This window comes from Mycteria americana, chromosome Z (genome assembly GCF_035582795.1).
Source record: "Mycteria americana isolate JAX WOST 10 ecotype Jacksonville Zoo and Gardens chromosome Z, USCA_MyAme_1.0, whole genome shotgun sequence".
Classification (NCBI taxonomy): domain Eukaryota; kingdom Metazoa; phylum Chordata; class Aves; order Ciconiiformes; family Ciconiidae; genus Mycteria; species Mycteria americana.
Window position 1 is genome coordinate 70,174,094 of NC_134396.1, and position 19,208 is coordinate 70,193,301.

Below are 19,208 nucleotides of genomic sequence, written 5' to 3' on the forward strand. Positions count from 1 at the left end.
AGGATTGGCTCAGGCACAACATGACTTGCAAGCAGCAGAGGAGATTCAAAGTGATAAGGTAATTGTATTTTTAAAAGCTTCCTGTTCAGTTGGAAAAATGTTGGAGGCAAATAAAATGGATTTTGTAATGCATTATACATATTAATAAGACTGTGACCATTTAGGTGAAGTAAAATGTCTTTGATAGTTTCCTATTTAATTTAAAACGTTGTCTCTATTTGATTCTTGTGATTGGTCTAGAGTCTTGCAATCTTGATATCAGCAGATAGTTTCTTTTGGCAGTAACTGCTGCATTCATCAATGTCTAACGACTGTAAACCTGCACTACTCTATTAAGTAGCATCGGTCTGGAAGCTCAGGCAAGTTTTATGAATTTTAATGAATGCTGTTCTATTAATGACAAAGATTCAGAGCTCCAACCGCCTCCATCTTAGGGACAAAGCCTTTATACCTGGAAGAAACAGGCAACAGAACAAGCATCTAAGAAGATGATGTGGTCAGTGTTGTTACAGTAAGACTAGATTTGATTTTCTGTCTTCTACAGATGTTTTTGGAATGATGAATTCTGGATTGCCTTGATACTGAGGGACTTGGCGACTTCTGCTGGACCACAGTCCAGCAAGGGTATTGGTCCACAGTCCAGTGGCACAGTCCAGTGCAAGGGTATTGGAACACAGAATACCAAAATACAGAACACGTCAGGAGATTTCCATCAGAAAACATTGTTTGGAACTGAGTTTTTAATGTAACTAATTGGTGTGTTTACTGAAACTCTGCTAGTAGATACCATGTTGTCCCACTAGCTCACCTAGGAGGCAACTAGAGATCCTGGATTTTTAAGATTCACTGTTGTGGCACAGCTTGATACAAACCCCATAAATTTACCCAAGGCCAAGGCATTATCACCTTTAAGACTAACAGGAAGGTTAGGGAGCTGCAGTTTGGGTTTGTGCAGCAGGGCTCCTGCTTCTAGAAGAGAGCCTCTCTGCAAGTCTGGAGGCTTGGTTTCTTGATGTTGACAGAGAAAGCAAACTGGGCAGGTAGGCTTGCAGGGTCTGTGGCTTTGAGAGATTTTATGGTCTGAGGCAGATCAACTGCTTGGAGATACCAACAAAGAGTCTTGTAGGCTCTTGAGTCAGAGAAAGATCTGGAAGTCATAACATTTCAGAAGAAGCATGTAGCCGGGAAGTTTTGAAGTTGAGAGAGAGCTCCCAGTGAAATATTTTGTGTTTTGAAATTAAATTTGCAGATTTTGATCTTCAGCATGCTCTGCTCCTATAGGATCTAGGTTAGGATGTAGCATAGCATCAGCAAGTAGATCTGTCTGAAGCTGTGAGACACCAGCAGCGCGAAATCATGTGCTGCATTTCTACACGCAGGCACCGTAAAGCAAAGGCAGGACAAGAGGGGGCCGCTGTGCCTCTGTATGTGTGCTGAGGGCACGGGGTACCTGCAAGACCTGCAACGCAGGGATCCTGCACGGTTTTCCCTGTGGTATTTTCACTTGTGTGCTGTCCTTATATGAAAATCAAATAGACAGCAAGGCTGATCACATGCCTATGCTGACCATTGTCTTGTAACCTTCTCTGCACTGCTCTGTTCATGCTAATTACACTGTGATTTGTTTGTGTAGTGCCACTGGAGATCTTTCTGCCTAAAGACATCAAAGTGCTTCACAGCTATTAAGAAGATACTGAGCTGATTTAGAAGAGAGGGGAAAAGAGCTGCATTGTCCCCAACCCAAGCAACCCTTGGATGCAGGAGGATGACATCGTTCTCCAGTAGAATATAAGGCAGTTGTGAGCCAGACCAAAAGCCTGTCTTGGCAGCAGGGCTCTGAACATCTGTGGTAAGCAGGAGATAGCTAGGAAAGAGTGTAAAATAGGACTGTTGTATGGTGACTGTCTCTGACACGGTGTTGACTCCTGGTCAGAGGGAGTGTCACTGTATTTAACAGCTTGTGATAGATTTTTCTTCCAGGATTTTTTACAGTTGCTTTTTGAACCCTTGTAAATTGCTAGCACCCATAATTCCTATGTCAGGGAGTTTTACAACTTACCTGTGCCATTTATGCTTTTGTTTGTCACCCAATGATAGCTTCATTTGAAATCTCCTACATCTAATGCTCAAAAAGACGGCAATCTTTCCCTGTTTACCTGTGCCTCTATGCCAGACACAGCCATTTGCACAGCTGTTTCTGGGCTTTGCTTTGAGACTTTCTTGATCTTCTGGGAACGTCTTCTGGGATGGTCAGGTGAGTCCTGGGAACCCTTGGAGGAATGTTAGGGTGCAGTGAGGACAGCTAGATGAGATGGTGGCTGCTAGTACTCTCCAGCAGCTTCTGGCAAGCTCTGCCAGCTGCTCCTGATCAAAGGGGGCTCTGAGCTTGCAGATCGTGAGTGCTGATCGGGGAGGGTCAAGCACTCTTCCAGCAGGCACTAGGCAGAGGCTCTGTAAGTCCTGGCCCAGAGCACAGCTCTCAGAGGTGGCTGTTTGTACAGCCATTTGCATAGAAGGGAACTGGTAACTCTGCTCACAACGGCACCCGTGTCCTCAGTTATGACAGTGATGTGTGACAGGATCTGGTCCTCATCAGCCACTGGAGCAATTTTCCCTGTAACAGTGCAGGCTTTGACCGGCACATGGAGCTGCAGAAGGAGAATGGAGCTTTGCAGGTTTCAGGCTGCAGAGGGACCTGGGGCTTCTTGCTGTGGCTGGGCAATGGGAGATGGCCTTTTGGCCAACAGGAGGGTTGTTCTCATTGAGAATCTGTGTCATGAAGTACGTAGGCTGTGGGAGCAGGTCATCAGACTGCACAGCATCAGAGATGACAAAAAGAGATCAATCAGGTCTGCTCTGAGACAAACCTGCAGCTTCGAAAGCCTGAATCTCCAGCCACAGCAGGGGGACAAGCAGAGTCTCTGTGTATCAGGTTGGAAAGTGGAAACTCCCATGACGGTGAAGGCTGGAAGCTGGTGACTTCTGGCCCTGGGGGGAAGGCTCCTGCTCCACATGCAGATCTGCAGCTATGAAATAGATTCGGTGCTGTGACAGCTCCTGGGCTGAGAGCTCTGTCCAGTGAAGCGCTTGAGCCAGCTGACCTTGAACCATATGGCAAGAGGAAATGGTGAGAGATAGTGGTGGGAGACTCCCTGCTTGTGGGGAATGAAGGCCCCCATCTGCCGACCTAACCTACTGTCTGGAGAAGTTTGCTGCTTACTGGGGGCTCAGGAGTGGGATGTTGTGGAAAGACTGTTTTGTAACTGTTCTCAGACTGTTACTCCCTGCTGCTCTTCCCCCTGCACACCAATGATACTGTCAGGACTGACCTGGGAAATATCAAGTGTGACTACGTGGCTCTGGGTGCAATCATCGAGAGCATGGGAAGCCAGTCAGTGGTCTGCTTGATACTGCCAGCGAAGAGGAGGAGGGCCTGAAGAGGACTGGATGGATACTGTGGGTCAACAGCTGGTTGCACAGCTGAAGTCAGCAGGGTTTGGCTTCTGGGACCACGGGATCCTCTTTGAGGATCAAGACTGCTTGGAAGGGCATCAACCTGACCAAATGGAGCAAAAGCATCTTTGCCAACAGGCTGGCCAACCTGGAGAGGAGAGCTTAAACTAATAGTAATGGGGGAGGGAGATAATGACCAACAATCATGTGAGGAAGTGAAGGAGCAGGCTGGAAGGACCAGTGAAGGACCAGGACTGAGCAAAGGGCCCAGCGTGATGTGAACAGAAGAGACACTAATCAACAAAATAGCGGTGAAGTGGGATCCCACCAAGCATAAGCACATAAGTAAGGAAGTGACAGGGAAAGCTCTCAAGCCATTTTTGGGAAATCAGCACAGCTGTATGCTTCTCTGTCACGCCACGTTTAAGAGCTCCTGACTCGGGTGTGTGGATTCACCTGTGAGATAACCAGATTACACACACACACACACACACACACTCACTTAGGATTAATTATAAGCTTTAGTCACCAAGTAAGAACTGTTACATACCAAGCACTAACTGATTCCTGAACCTCTGATCCCAATCACCATCCTCTCAATTCTGCAGGAAGAAGTAGGTTTTTTGAGCAACAGGAGGCATCCCTGCCTGTTGGTGGTAATGGGAGCGCCTCTGGTCCACCCATCAACACCCTGTTGCCAGCACAAAGGGTTAACAAAGCAAGTTTATATTTATAGCTGGTTTCTTGGCTAGCAGCACAAGTCATACCATTAGCAGGTTTTCTTTGTCTGGCTTATTGGCAGGTGTTCTTCTTCCAGCAAGTGGCAGTTTATTATTGGATTCAATGCTTCAGCTTGAGACCAGCTTTCACTGTTACTGAGTTTGGGCAACATTCAAGACCAGGGCTGCACACTCTAGCTTTGACAGTATTCAAGGCTAGGGACGAATGCACGGTCACACTCTCTGAAGTGCCTGTACACTAATGCACACACTGTGGGAAGGAAATGAGAGGAATTAGAAGTCTGTGTGCGTTTGCAGGACTATGATTTCTTTGGTGTTACGGTGATGTGGTGGGATAGCTCATAGGACTGGCGTGCTGCCATGGATAGACAGGCTTTTGCAGGAAGGACAGGCTGGGATAGGAAGGCAGGAGAGTTGCCCTTTATATATGGGAGCAGCTGGGACACATCACACATCTGTCTTGGGATGGATGATGAGCCAGCAGAGAGCTTGTGAGTCAGAATTAGCTGGTAGATCAAAATAGGTGACATTGTTGTGGGTGTCTGCTATAGACAGTCTGATCAGGAAGCAGTAGATGAGGTGTTCAGACAACTGGAAGAAGCCTCAGTTTCACAGATGTGGTCTTCATGCAGGACTTCAGCCACCTTGGTATTTGCTGAAGGGACAACACAGAAGAGGCCAAGCAATCCAGGAGGTTTCTGAAATGCATTGATGACAAACAACCTCCTAACACAGGCGATCAAGTTGCTGATGTAAGATGCTCTACTAGACTTCATACTTACAATCAAGGTAGAATTTGTTTAGGATGTGAAGGTCAGGGACATCCTTGGCAGCGGTGCCCATGAGGTGGTGCAGTTTAGGATTGTGAGAAGAGGGAGCAAGCCAAAAAGCAGGATCACAGACCTAGATTTCATGAGAGCAGATTTTGGCCTGTTCAAGGAACTGCTGGGAAGAATCTCATGGGATACAGCCCTGCAGAGAAGAGGCATCCAGCAGAGCTGGTTAATTTTCAAAGATCACTGCCTCTAAGCTGAAGATTAGTCCATTCTGATGAGCAGGAAATCTAGCAAAGGCAGCAGGAGGTCTGCATGGATGAACAAGGAGCTCCTGACTAACCTCAGACACAAAAAGGAAGTACAGAAGAGGCAGTAACAGGGACAGGTGACCCAGGAGGAATACAGAGGCACTGTCTGAGCATGCAGGAGTGGGGTAAGGAAAGCCAAAGCCCATGTGGAGTTGAATCAGATGAGGAATGTGAAGGGCAACAAGAAGGTTTCTACGGGTATATCAGCAGCAAAAGGAAGATTAGGGAAAATTTGGGCCCACTACTAAATGGGTTAGGGAACCTGGTGACAAAGGACACAGAAAAGTTTGAGAAGTGCTCAGTGCCTTCCATGCCTCAGTAAGACTGGCCTGCAGGAATCCCAGGCCCTTTAGACTGGTGGGAAAATCTGGATCAAGGAAGATACCCTCAATGGAGGACAATCAGGATAGGGAACATTTAAACAAACTGGACAGACACAAGTCCATGGACCCCAACAGGATGCACATGTGGGAGTTGTCTGGTGTCACTGCAAGCCATGCTTGAGTATCTTTGAAATGTCATGGTGATAGGGAGAGGTTCTTGATGATTGTAAGACAACAAATGTCACTCCTATCTTTAAGAAGGGAAAGAAGGATGATCCAGGGAACTACAGGCTGGTCAGCCTCTTCTCAGTCCTTGGTAAGGCAATGGAACAACTAATCCTGGAAACCATTTCTAAGCACATGAAGGACAAGAAAGTGATTGGGAGTATTTGTCATGACTACTGATCTCCTCATTGTGAAGGGGAAAGGACTGGGTGTTTCTAGTGGACAAGTTGACTGTGATACAGCACTGTGCTGTTGTGTCAAAGAAGACCAACAGCCTCCTGGGTTGCACTGGGAGGAGCATTGCCAGCATGTCAGCAGAGATCATCCTTCCCCTCTGCTCAGTACTGGTGAGATACATCTGGAGAGCTGTGCTGGGCTCCCCAGTATGAGAAGGACTCTCCTCTGTGGTACCCAGTGAAAGGACGAGAGGCAGTGGGCACAAACTGAAACAGGAAATTGTATTTAACAGAATAAAAAGCTTTCTTCCTTTAAGGGTGGTTGAGGTGCATAGAGGTTGTAGAGTCTCTGTCCTTGAAGATATTTAAAACCCAGCTGGATGTGGACTTGGGCAAACTGCTCTAGCTGACCCTGCTTTGAGCCAGGGAGTTGGACTAGGCAATCTCCAGAGGTGCATGCCAACTCTAGCAATTCTGTGAACTACAGATGACAGCCTGGCACCTTGTTCAGACATGTTTGTAGCTGGTGGCTCCATATAATTGTTCTCTCGTTTGCCAGGTCTCCTTGATGCTCAGATAACTACCGTAAAGTAAGAATTATAAGGGGAGCTGTATGTCGGTTTTGCAGATGGGGAAACCGAGGCACAGAGTGACTTGTCTACAGTTATTCCTTTGGCTAGGGTCAGGATCTCAGCATCTGCATATGAAGCCTTTTATCCTGACTTTTGCTTCAGTCTGAGACGGGACTGTCTCAGATTTGTCTGAGAAAACTAACGACTGCTAGTTGAATACTCACCTCTTCTCTTTGTAAATCTTTTCTTTTTTTAATGGCATTGAACTATCAACAGAATTTTTCATAGGTAAAGAAAGTAGTTTTCTCTTAGAACTAAACATTTATCAAGTTATAGCTCCATTGCACTGGCACAACATTTTAAAATATACTTTAGTAATAAATAAATGCAGTCATCTGTAAAGCTGCTGTCTCTGAAACACAATTACTCAGCCTTTTCCTTTCTTCTTTTTCTCAGCAGGTAGCAGAATAGGAATATTGACGCATTAGTCATTTAAAAATATGATAAAGTGTTTTCATGCATATGGGAAAAGGAGGGGGATTAAACAGATGCTTAAAATGTGTCCGAGTGCCATGTGGGAAGGAGAGGGAGAATATTAGAGAGAGTGCTGCAAGAAGTAGTTAATAATAATAAATTAAGAACTTGGCAGCAGGGCGAAGAATTTAAAATTGTCATTTGTTGTAATTGATAAAACTATCAGAGCGTCATTTATGAAGGAAAGGGACAGTCCAGGCACACAGGAGTAACCACTCTCTGACTGCAAGGAGAGTAGAGATCTGAATGCCTATCAAAATATTCCTAACAGACCAGTAGTTTGAGCACAGCAAAAGAGCAATCAAATGTGCTGCTTTTTGGTGACTTGGTGGCTTGTGGAGTTGCCACCAGTCTGGTGGAGGGAGAGCCCCTGCTGCGGAAAGGTGGCTGGGCAAGGGGTCTGACTGCAGCCTCTCGTCTCTGCATACACACTTACTGCTGGGAAATCATTTGCCCATTTCTAACCCCAAATACCTACCCAGAGCACTTCCATAATTAATGAAGCTTTCAGAGAAAGGGCCAGCTGTTAACACCTTTCGAAATCAATGGCAACATGACCATTTGTTTGAAAGGCAGCAGAAACAGGTCCAAGAATGTACAGTGCCTAGGTACTTGGCTTCTCTGAGACTTTACATTTACCATCGGATTTTCTGGGTTGAGAAATACTGTAGAACAATAGGTCTGTTCTAAGAACAAAATAAAAGTTATTGCTGTTCTTCAAAACCTCACAGCTCTCCAACTTGCCAGTCTACCTGCAATGTTCACTAAAATATAAATGCAGGTATACGTACTGATTTGCTTTGGAGTTAGGCTTCCTTTCTACTCACATTTGCATTGCCCAAAGTGACATCTTTTAAGAACCTGACAGGGTTGGTTTGTGATTGAGATTCTCTCCTAACAGGCAGATCGATGACCAGAACAAAAGAGATGAAAGTACAGGCAAAAATGTCTGAGGAGACAGCAGATTTGGAAAGTATTCTCAGTGTGAGGAAAGTGAGAGGATGGGCTCTCTGACGAGCTGCTCTTCCTAACCATGCATAGTTACTCTATGACTTTATTGTAAGGTTTCCCTGCCTGGAGAGGTGCTTCCCTGAGCCTGCAAGGCAGGGATGCTGGGGAGTGGAAAACAGCTTCCCCTTCCTTTGGTCAGATATGATCCCAGCAGCTTTCGGATCTGTCAGCCTGGTGGGGAGCTTTTCTATAGCTTCTTTGGTCTTCCTGGAAGAGTAATGTGTGGATGAGGCGATGGCCTGTGGACCCCATGGCAGCTGTCTGCAAGAAGGTAGCTCCTTTCTTCCAAGTAACAGGCCAGGAATGATCTTCAGGAAAAGAAAGATGCACGGGGTACAAGAATAAACAACTGTTCATTGGGAGGAGAGTATGTACTACTATGTAGAAGGCTATGCTGCTGTAACGCACCTTGGCATTTGTCTAGAAGTCAGAGTGGGCAAAAGTCCCCTCTTGACTATGTTTTCCCTTGAACTTTCCTCAAATATGTTGCTAGAAATGTCACCCAATCCATCATTAACATTTAAGTTTATGGTCTGAAAACAAGCACAGGGAAAGTAAGGATTGTGTTCAGGTGTGCTTTGGTTTTCACTTTCTTCAGATCTTTGTTCCTTTTTTATTTTGCTTTATCCTAGTTCTCCTTTTCATCTGATTCTCCCACTGTCAGTCCCTTCAATCTTCAGAAAGATGCTTGCTTTTCAATCTACAAGGACACATCAGAAATCAAAATATACCTCTGCATCTGTGAACAGCTTTGCTTAAAGATAACACATGAAGGTACCACAGAGCAATCATGAAAAGCATACTGAAAAGATATATTAGTCTGTTGTGCCAGAATCCTGTGTCTTGTCAGGATCTGTTGCTTCTTGTCATTTGAGGAATAGATTTTCCTGACAGCTTCTATATACGTGAAAATAGTCGTTAGATTAAAATGCCTTTAGAGTGCATGACGGATTTAACAGCTTTTGTGAGCCATTTGTACAGTGAAATACCATCAGTCACTGAACCATTGTCAGGGTTGTATGGCAACTTGGGAGTTGTTTTAGCCAAGGGCAGCATTTCAGCTGTCCAGGGCAGTCCTTGTATTGGACAATTCTGGAGTACACAGCCTTATGCAAATAAAATGTGTGTGTGTGCCAGTCAAATCCATATTTTGCGTGGAATGACTGTGGTACTTCAAAACTAAATAAGCTGTAATTTTGTGGTTTGGTTAATGAAATTAGGCAGATAATGAATTATGACAAGATTTTGCAGTATTTCTAATGCACTGGATGACTCACAACAGTATAGTCCAGGTTAAGAACTTCTGTCAAAAAGAATCAAACACAAAACAGCCCTTTCACAGAAGGACACATCTTGTTTCAAGTTAGAAGGACAAAATTCAACATCAGATTCTCATTAAACTTTTTGGAGTTGCTCTGAGTTTTATAAGACTTTTATTATTTTGCTATATTGCAATATTTAAGTATTCCAACAAGTTTCATGAATTCAGATATTTCTAAGGCCAGAACAGACCATTAGGTAGATCCAGAGTGATCTCCAGTGAAAAGCAAGGTGCAGAACTTTACCCAGACAACCTTTTCCTGAATACAATATCTTGTTCATGACTAGAGCATCTCTTTCATAAAAACATCTAATACAGTGTGAAGATGTCATGACAGGACAACTGTCTGTCCTGTCCTGTCCCATCTACCTCCTAGTGTATTTGTCCCTCTGCCACCCCACGTCATTTGGGTGCTTGTCCATTACCTGAGTCCCTGTGCTGCTGTAGCTGTAGTATCCCTGTAGTCATAGGGGTGTTGTTAGGCTTTATTGCACTGCAGAATGCTCTTTGCATTACAGTCATTGTCAAATCTGCCCTAAGCTCAGGGGAGACAGGGTGAAATTCATTGTAAGGCAGATAATTGGGGCAAGATCTGCTCTCTAGGTACATATCCAGCGCCTGGACTCACTCCCCAGGGAGCAGTTTTGTGTAGTGAGTGCTGAGATACTGGACCTACTGAAGCCTCGTAAAACATGCCCTCCACTGGGAGGCTGGGGTAGCACACAGTTAGATTAGGAGCGAAAAGCCTTGGTTGGCTCAGTGCTAGATGTCGATCTGTTGTATTTTAGAACAGAATCTCATTTTTTAGAGGAGCAAACCCTGAATCCTTTGAAGCACAATTTGGAGAACAGTTCTTTGAGGACATCCTGGCAGACATTTTTCTATGTCCTAACCCTCCTGTGGGCAGTTTCATGAGATGCAAAGAACTCAGCCTGCATTTAGAAGAATCAGCGACAAATGTTCCAAGCCTTCCAACCAAACAGGCTCTTCCAAAGCACCTGTTCCTAGCAGTGGCTGGACATATGATGCTTGGAACAGAGAAGTTTTTACTAATGTGTTAGGTGCTGGATTTCATAGAGTGTGTAAGAGCTCCCTTAACAAGTAAGTCCTGAAGATGATCCCAGGATTTTGTACTGTTTGCTTTGGACAAGCCCTAGATATGCAGGATAACCAGTCCTGGAGTTTAACTCATTTTCACTCAGCCCCAAGTGGTCATGTGTATCTGCCATCTCAGTATCTCTTCCTTTCCTCTCTCTCTCCCTCTCTCAGTTGCAACAGCAACTTGGGGAAACCTGTATAGGGCTGCTGGGAAAGGAAGTGCCTGTTCTTGTCATTGGAGATGCTGTATAGGTATTGTTGGTGCTGGTGCATGCCTGAACACTAAAAAGTTTGGTGATGTTCTCTTTGTTGGAAAACGCTGATTCTGCAGATGCCTTGATGGGCAAATGAAAAGAAAAGAAAAAGGAAAGGAAAAGAAAAAGAAAAAGGAAAGGAAAGAAAAGGAAAAAGAAAAGGAAAAAGGAAAAAGAAAAGAAAAGAAAAGAGAAAAGAAAAGAAAAAAGAAAAGAAAAGAAAAGAAAAGAAAAGAAAAGAAAAGAAAAGAAAAGAAAAGAAAAGAAAAGAAAAGAAAAGAAAAGAAAAGAAAAGAAAAGAAAAGAAAAGAAAAGAAGAAGCGAAAAGAAAAGAAAAAGAGAAAAGAAAAAAAAGAAAAGAAAAGAGGAAAAGAAAAACCAAAACAAAAAACATGCCCTTGGCTGCTTCTAATTCAATATCAGAGTAGTCAAAATGTATCTATGCTCTGCTTCTGTTGCTAAAAAAAATCATTCAGAACAGATGCCATTTTAATGCAGCCTTTTTCTCCTAAGAAAATTACTTACTCTCTGTCATAGTTTGTTGATCATTTTTAAGGTGTTAAGTGCTGGAAGCAGCAGTTTCCTGGCTGTGTGCCATTTGGAACTGGATGGAGCATTAATGCCACCTGCTGAAAAGCCTCATGGGACCTGCTCGAGGGAAGATATATACTATATTTGGGGCTTGGAGGTTTTAATAACACTTGGTAATAGTGATAACATTCTTCATGTACCAAAAAGAAAAAAAAATCTGATACATTCTCCCTCTTGACAGATGGAAGTTTAATTCTCTTCTCCCCTTGCTTGTATAAATCTCATCCTGACATTTATCAGGAAGGCTATCAGACCCGACATTACTCCATGTTTCTGGGGTCATAAAGGAAAATTAAAGTACAAGCATCAGGTTTTGCTAAGAGGAGTCTTAATTTGCACAGACAGAAGATAGCCACCAATTTCACAGGAAGTTCAGAAGGCCTTTATTACTACAGGTGTTTGAGGAATATATTTTGTTATACTGTTGCATAACTGGTTTTTGCCATAACAAAGGCAGCAGGCTGCCTGTACCTGAGAGAATATGTTAAGTGAATTACAGGATGTGCATATGAGAGACAGAAAAATTGTGGGACATACTATGATGTCCCCAATACTGGAGGCAAAGCTAGAGCTTGAAACCAAGACCTAAGTCATTTTAGAGAGTAGTTTGCTGCTGTAGCAGACAAACAGCTTAAAGATCCACATCTTTAATATGGGTGTCATCTGAATAGTGCTTAAAGTCCCAATGGTACTGTATATTTAAAACTGTTCTTCATTTTTTCTTTAAAATTCCACTCCTGGAGTCAGGTGATGATGTTACAATCTCAACTTCACTTTAAAAACATTAGCTAAATTTCCAGCTTTTTATCGTGGAGAAAAAAATTTACAGTGCTAGCCCAAGGAATGTAATCCCTGTCAAAATTTTAAATTAGTAGCTCTTTATGCTACACATATGGAAACACTGTGGATTAATGTAAATGACACTTAGATTTTAATGCAGGAAGATCAGACCAACTTCAGTGACTTTTATGCTAACAGTGAACAAAGTAAGAACGAGATCACGGTGTGCCAGGAGTAAGGGTCAATCCTGAGTAAAAGACCAAGGAGCAGAGCCAAGGCACCAGTTGTTATCTCTTCCTCTTTAACCCCTTCAGTCACCAGCTCACTGCTAGATTGACTTTCTGACGGAGGAGCTTTGCGAATTGCCTTCAGGAAGGTTTAGGAAAAAAGGTATATTCTTTCTGTTGTTTGTTAGTGTAGGAAAACTAACACAAAATAGACTCCTACTGACATGAACACCTCGATTCATTCTTTGTAACGGATAATTTAAATTATCAGCATGGTTACTTTTCCCTCAGAGTCAGTGGAGAGTGAAATGGGCACTTTGAGGGGAAAACAGTGCTATTTAAAAATTGCCTCCTGGAAATACCTCTCTTCTCCAGGTCAGTAGCTCCTGTCAGAGTGCAACCATAGGAAGGTGTGGTGTTGTCAGTCGTTTCCTCAAATGTGCATGATATGATGTCAGGGAGCGAATGATGCTCGTGACCAAATATCCTTCACGAGTATTGAATCCACCTATTCTTCCTGCTGGAGATAATCCCCTTTGAAATTGCTGGCTGCAAATTTACTGATCATAAAATCAGTCGCTCCTCTTTTAAACTACATAAAACAGGGACAAAGACTTCTTTTTAAAATCAGGATAAAGCCCACAATAGGTTATTAAACAAATTGCTACTGTCAGCAAATGGCCTGGAATTCTAGCTCTACTTTAAAAAATGAGATGATCTTGTGAAAAATACAGGGGAGAAACCAAACATATTAAAAACATAAAACACTGCAGACTCTGCATGGTTGTTTGGGAGTTTGGCATTTGGAATTTAATGTCGCATTAATGCCCCCTGCTGATAAGCCTTCAAAGATCTACTTTGGATCAAGCTCAGTATTTAATAGTACTGTGCATCAATACTTTCCTTAAATTAAAAAAAAAAAAAGTGTATATCTCATCATAACTGGATTCATCTTAAATAAATCACATTTCTTTTAAAAGTCTGCTCCATAACAAGGCCTCTGCTGTCACAAAAGCAGTAACAAAAAAGTCTTTATAATTGTCACATATGAATCCTTTCTACTGTTTGTTTAGTAAAAGGGACAAAATGATGTAGCATGATTGTGTAGGAACTAAATCTTAAAGGAGGGGAGGAATATTTAAAATTTTGTAAAGAAAGCAGATTATTATCATGAAATATAGCTTGCCAAAACAGAGAAACTGCAAAAGGTTGAACAGATGTATTGCTATTCAAGGTTATACTAGGGGGAGCTAAACGATAGGCCTTTTCACAGCATTTGTTATCTATTTTCTGGCTAAAGAAAAGATATCATTAGTATTGATTTTTATGGAGACTCTCTTACGTATGGCAACACAGGTTTTACCTGATTCCATAAGAGAGCTGGCAATTAATTTCCTCCCTCTTCAAGCCACGGGGAAAATGCTTTTCCTTTGCTGTTGGTGATTAAAAAGACACTACTGTTTTTTTTCCAGTTTCCAGCACCTGTGCTGCTGAATCTTTCTTTGTCCATTCATCTCCCTGCCTCTCTGAGGTACATAAAATCTTGTCCAATTGTCCGTAACGTTGGCTGACCACCTAAAGCTTGTAGGGACATCCACCCCTGTGTGTCATTCCCTCTGAAGAGAGTGAGGAGACCCGTGTTGTCCCTTTCAAGCATCAAGGAGGAGTGAGTTTAGCCTTTCATAGGCAGAGCTGATGTGAAGAGGCTGTCCCAAGGCAGCCCAGATCGTCAGCAGTGCGAAGAGTGCAGTGAGAGCAGGGTCAGGCTGTTACAAAACGGGGTATTGGGCCAACAAATCCCCGGGGGAAAGCTGGGCAGGGGTGGAACAGAGGCACTCCTGGTGCCCTCCTGTCCTCCCTGTGTGCAGGGTCCCAGGCAAAGATAAGGATTTCTGCAGGGAAACTGATACCTGCCCATGCCAGCTCTGCTCCCAGTCATCAACAGCTTGTACAGATACTGCCTTATGAATGCAGAGAATTGGGCATTTTTCCCTTCCAGCAGGAACTCAGAGAGATTGTAAAAGAGATTGGAGAAAGACTGTTGCAGCTCGTGGCCGTGTGGGCATTTCATACAGCAGTATCATGCCTATGGTACACTTTTGCATGTATGTCATAGTACTGGAACGTTAATAGAGAAGAGTGTGTGGGAAATGGCCAGCACATTTTGTGGCATTAAAGCACTGATTTTTATCAGTGAGAGGAGGCTGCAGAGCATTGTTCAATGGTGTCACAGACTTACCATGAAAACAGAACAAGGAATGCTGCCTGACCCCTAACTTCTGTGCATCTGGTACAGGATCCAATGCATACCATGCATCAGCCTGTGGTTGAAACAGCTACAAAACAGCTGGAAGTGCAGCCCTTGAGTTACACAAATGTGTACAGCTTCTTGTACTCAAGTCACTAGCAGGAAGAATTAAGAGGAAGGCAGGACTGGTTGGGAAGTACCCGCTTTACACTTAGCTTGACATCTGAGCGAAGAGAGAAGTCGATCAGGCCTACAACAAACGTGCTTTCCTTTGGTGGCTCTTAAACAGGCAAGTTAGCATCACCATTACCAGCACCCTCAGGAAACACCATGGTAGATCTATAAAGAATTTTCCTTTGTTGTTTGTAAAAGCATGTTTAATAGTCTTTGAATTAATAGTTTCTTTCCTTACAAAGGCAGTGGTTACAGATTACAAGTGAGAAAAGGGGGAAAAAAAAAAAAAAGACAGAATCGTTCATCCACTATTTGGTCAGAAACAGGTACATGGTTCTTGGACAACCACAGCATGAGGTGGCAAATTCTTGCACGCCCATTTCTGCTGTAGTAGACAGCCAACAGCCCAGGATTTGAAACAAGATATGTCCATCTCTTGAATTTTCTCCACCACAAAGGAGAGTTGTGCTGAGCAAGTAGGGTATGTAGGATAGAGAAAGGGGGGCAAACTGCTATTATGTCAGTTATCTTTCCTAGTTGATAAAGTCAGTGTCAGATTTCAGTGGATCTAGGAAAATGTGTCTACTCTCTGAGTGTTTTTTTGACAGGGCAGTATCATGAGATGGTGGTATGGCATCATCTGATATGGCACCTTGTCTCCTCTCCAGCTTATACCACTTTCAGTGCTGATGTCAGAGGAATCACCCCAAAGGTTAGAACATGCTCTAGCATCCTTGTCAGCAGCCTGAGAGGGAAGGTAGCCACGGAGTTACCGAGTTTGTTCATGGCATGTCGTTATTTTTCCCTCGGAAGGGTGGGGGATGTTGTCTTGAGCTCTTCTGACTCCTCCGGGAACAGCCTGTGTTTCTATCTCCTGCTGCAATACCTGTGGGAGGTGCCCTTGCCAGGTGCCTGCCCAGGAGTACTATGGACATGAAGGTCGTCTTCCTCCCATCTTCTTACAGGTTCCAAAAGAATCAATGGAGGAGGCAGAAACAAAAGCCTTTACGAGCAAATCCATCTCTAGTGGAAACCCAAAATAGTAGCGGAGGTCATATGCAGCTTAGATTTTTGTGTTGATATGGAGAATTATGAACTTTGAAAACACAGATGCCAGGAGAAAAATGTCTTCTTAATTAATAGGAGTACCAGAGGATTATAGCTTGTAATGTACCCATGCAACTGGAGTTCAGAAATCCACCAGCTCTGCATCCCTTTTCTAACAAATACTGCTTCCAACAAACTGGACCCAGTATCTACGATTATTACTATCCTACCTGGGTACCTGAGCAAATGCGAAGATATTTGTCTCTGATGCTTTGGGCTCGGTTCATTTTTATACTTAGACCTTGGCTACATAAAAACTATTATGCTATTATAATACCCAGCACAGCGTGTGGGTAGGCGTCCCTCCTCCCTTCAAGGTGACAGTTTCAGCCTGTGATCGATCCGTGGGTCACAGGTACCTGTCAAAGAAAGCAGGCTTAAATTTATTACATAAGAATCACTGGTAAAATGGAAGGGTCTACAAATTAAAAGGTTGAAAACCATTACTTTAAACTGAGAGAGTTAGAGCAGCGTGTAGAGTAGATTGAGTTACACCTGATAATCAAGGTGCCTCATACTGTTATTTATTTGATTTCCTACATATGAAAAAGTTGTATCAGTTACAGCATTTTTACACCTTTATGTCTCTGTTGCTATTAGGAGAACTGTACTGCTTTAACTACACAGCTAGAGCTGGAGAAACCTGGCTTCTTTATATGGATGAGCTCTTAGGTAGCATTAAGCTTCTGTAGTATAGCACATTGAAGTTCCTCAAGGACCATTACATAAAAAACAAGCTGAAACAGTTTTTAACCCGGTGTCAGTATTTTTCGAGGCCATGCTACTCTCACAAAACTTCTTTTCCTGAAACAAGTGCCTTGAGAAGATGTAAAGTCCTCTTTTGTCCGAGAGTGTCTTCTTCAGCCTTCTAAACTATACCTGGTCCCAACTTAATTACTAAAATGCTAAAATAATACAATTAGTTATTGGAATGGACTTGTAAGAAGCTCTGCAGAGACCACTCTGATTTCTTACACAGCTCCAGCTTCAAAAGCCTGTGTGCGCTAATAACCCCTCTCTCCCTCCAAGCTGCTTTCCAGCTTGTGCCACCATGCTGACTGAACTTAAAAACTCCTATAACAAAGCCATGTCCTGTAATTGGCTGCTCTCAGAACAGACCATGACTTTTGTGTGCTGCAGTCGCTTAGGAAAACTGATTTCAGAATCAGATTGCAAAGTCAGTTATATCAGGTGAGGGAGATAAAACACTTCTGAAAAGGGGCAGCTTAGAAAGATCATTGGCTTTTGTATTTATTCTGACAGTGTAAAATATATGGTTATTTGGCATAATAAAACTATTCACTTGGAATTATTTTACCATTAAGTGGAAGTCCAAAATAGGTAGTTTATCTCACTGTCTCCAAAAGAAGCATTTGTTCATTATGCATTCCTCTAGCTGCTTTGTCTTTTTCTTGTAATATTTTCATTAAAAGTAGATTATTTGCTGCATCCAGTCCCTTGGCAACCTAAAAGATTACGCAGTCAGCCAGATCCTTACCATCCATTAAAAACATTAATTCACTGCAGTCAGAGACTGTAAGAGCCTTTACTGTCTGATATGCTCTTCCTCTTTCTATAGACCTGGATATGCTACAGAAGTGTGAAGGTTAAACCTTTTAAGGCATGTCATTTGTGATAAAATGGTACAGAACAGATGCTTAACAAACTGCTGTAGAGACTGAGGCTTTTGTTGCTCCCTGAAGAATTCACACTGCTAACTCCCATTAATGCTAATGGCAGATACGTACCTACTACCCTCACACCTCAGTGCGAAAATGGGCCTTTTAGCTGCTAGCACATCTGGATCAGAGGGACTTCTAATTAATTGTTGTCTCCATCTTCTTTGTTATTTTTAAGGATAGGCTTGTCTGAGGAGGTGTTTAACGTTTTCCTTACCACTTGACCACTCTACAATGTGAAAATGTAGACCCTTCTTAAGAAGTTATAGTCGGGGTTTCGGCATAGGCAATTTCAGGAGTCCTGAAAAAATTCCCAGAGACATACTGTGGAAAAGCTTGTCAAAGTAATTGTTTTAAGTAAAATTATCATGTAATAATACAAATCCAGTATTTTCTGTAATTATTCTGCCAATATTTGAAGGAAGTTTGATTATTTAAGAAAACAAAATATAACTAGTGAGATGTTTTCTTTCTCTATTTATGTCAGGTACAAACACTAGAGGTAAGAAATCTATATCAGGTGAAGGATGATTTAGTAAGTGGATATCAGTTGGCCACAAATAAATACAGACAACACTTACAAAAAAGTTCCTGACCCCTGAACCAGCATGAGTTTCTGAGGCTGCACCCTAAGCAGGATACTTCAGGAAACAGCCTCAGATGTGTTTAGATAGAGGCTTGATCTGCTTTTAGAAAGGTAGAAGTGGATCATGAAATTTAACAATCCATGTGATTTCTTCCAATTTGCTGTGCTTCTCGCATCCCTCTAATGCAGCGGGAAGACTAGAGTTCCCATCTCCAAGTGAAAACAGCCTGGCTTCCTTCACAGAGAAAGACCCGGACCATCCCTGGGCAAAACAGTCTGGGATGCACGGTTAAATATTTCTGACGTTATCCAGTTGAGAGCAAAGACACACTCTTAACAATTCCTTCCAGCAGGAACTTAGGAGTCCTATATGTAGCTAACCTGTCTGTTTTCGTGACACACATACGCTAAGACTGCTGGATGCTCCAGTGTGTCTGTTCCAAGAGTCATGTGCTCATCACCTAGCTCAGAAAAACCATGCCAAAATTTTTCAGGCTTTGCGTAACAATTGATCACCAGAGTTTATTCAAAGGGGGAGGTGGAAATCTGATTAAAATGGGGGGATCTGTGAGCCCTAGCATGTGCATTGAGAGTTGAAAACACTCGTGCAGGTCTGTGGTGCTCTGCTCATGAAATTGTGACTGTTTCAGTTCATGAACTGAAACCCACTGAAGCTTGCTGGAAGCAAATAAACTGAGCAAGGGTATCAATAGGTATCTCACTGACTATATGCTAAGGAACACCTCATGCAAAATACTGGTTTCTTTCAGAAGGAATAAAAATAGAGTCTTTTATGTTGTCATTTGTGTGCAAGAACAATTTTCCAATTATCAGTCATGCACATTAAAGGCATTGTAAGATATATTATCAGTAGCACGTGGGAAGGCTGATAAGCTGAAAGAATTTAACTATTTGTGTATAAATACCACCAGTACTTGGCAGTTTTCAAGTTCATTCATATGGATTTGCATTATGATTTATATGAGTGACAAAACACACAGCAAAAGGAAATTTTTGCAGGGGCT

General features: G+C 42.8%; 1 protein-coding gene across 4 annotated transcripts in view; it reads left to right on the forward strand.

Moving 5' to 3' along the window:
- PLPPR1 (phospholipid phosphatase related 1) overlaps positions 1 to 19,208 on the forward strand; it is a 135,038-nt gene that overhangs the window by 74,587 nt on the left and 41,243 nt on the right. The window contains exons 3-4 of one of the 4 annotated variants that reach the window (XM_075527084.1): positions 1,634 to 1,849; positions 2,098 to 2,254. The exons of 2 other annotated variants lie outside the window; for them this stretch is intronic. The gene's annotated coding sequence lies outside the window, so the exon portion shown is untranslated. The remainder of the gene's footprint in view (positions 1 to 1,633; positions 1,850 to 2,097; positions 2,255 to 19,208) is intronic. One more of the 4 variants, XM_075527083.1, reaches the window with a different exon arrangement.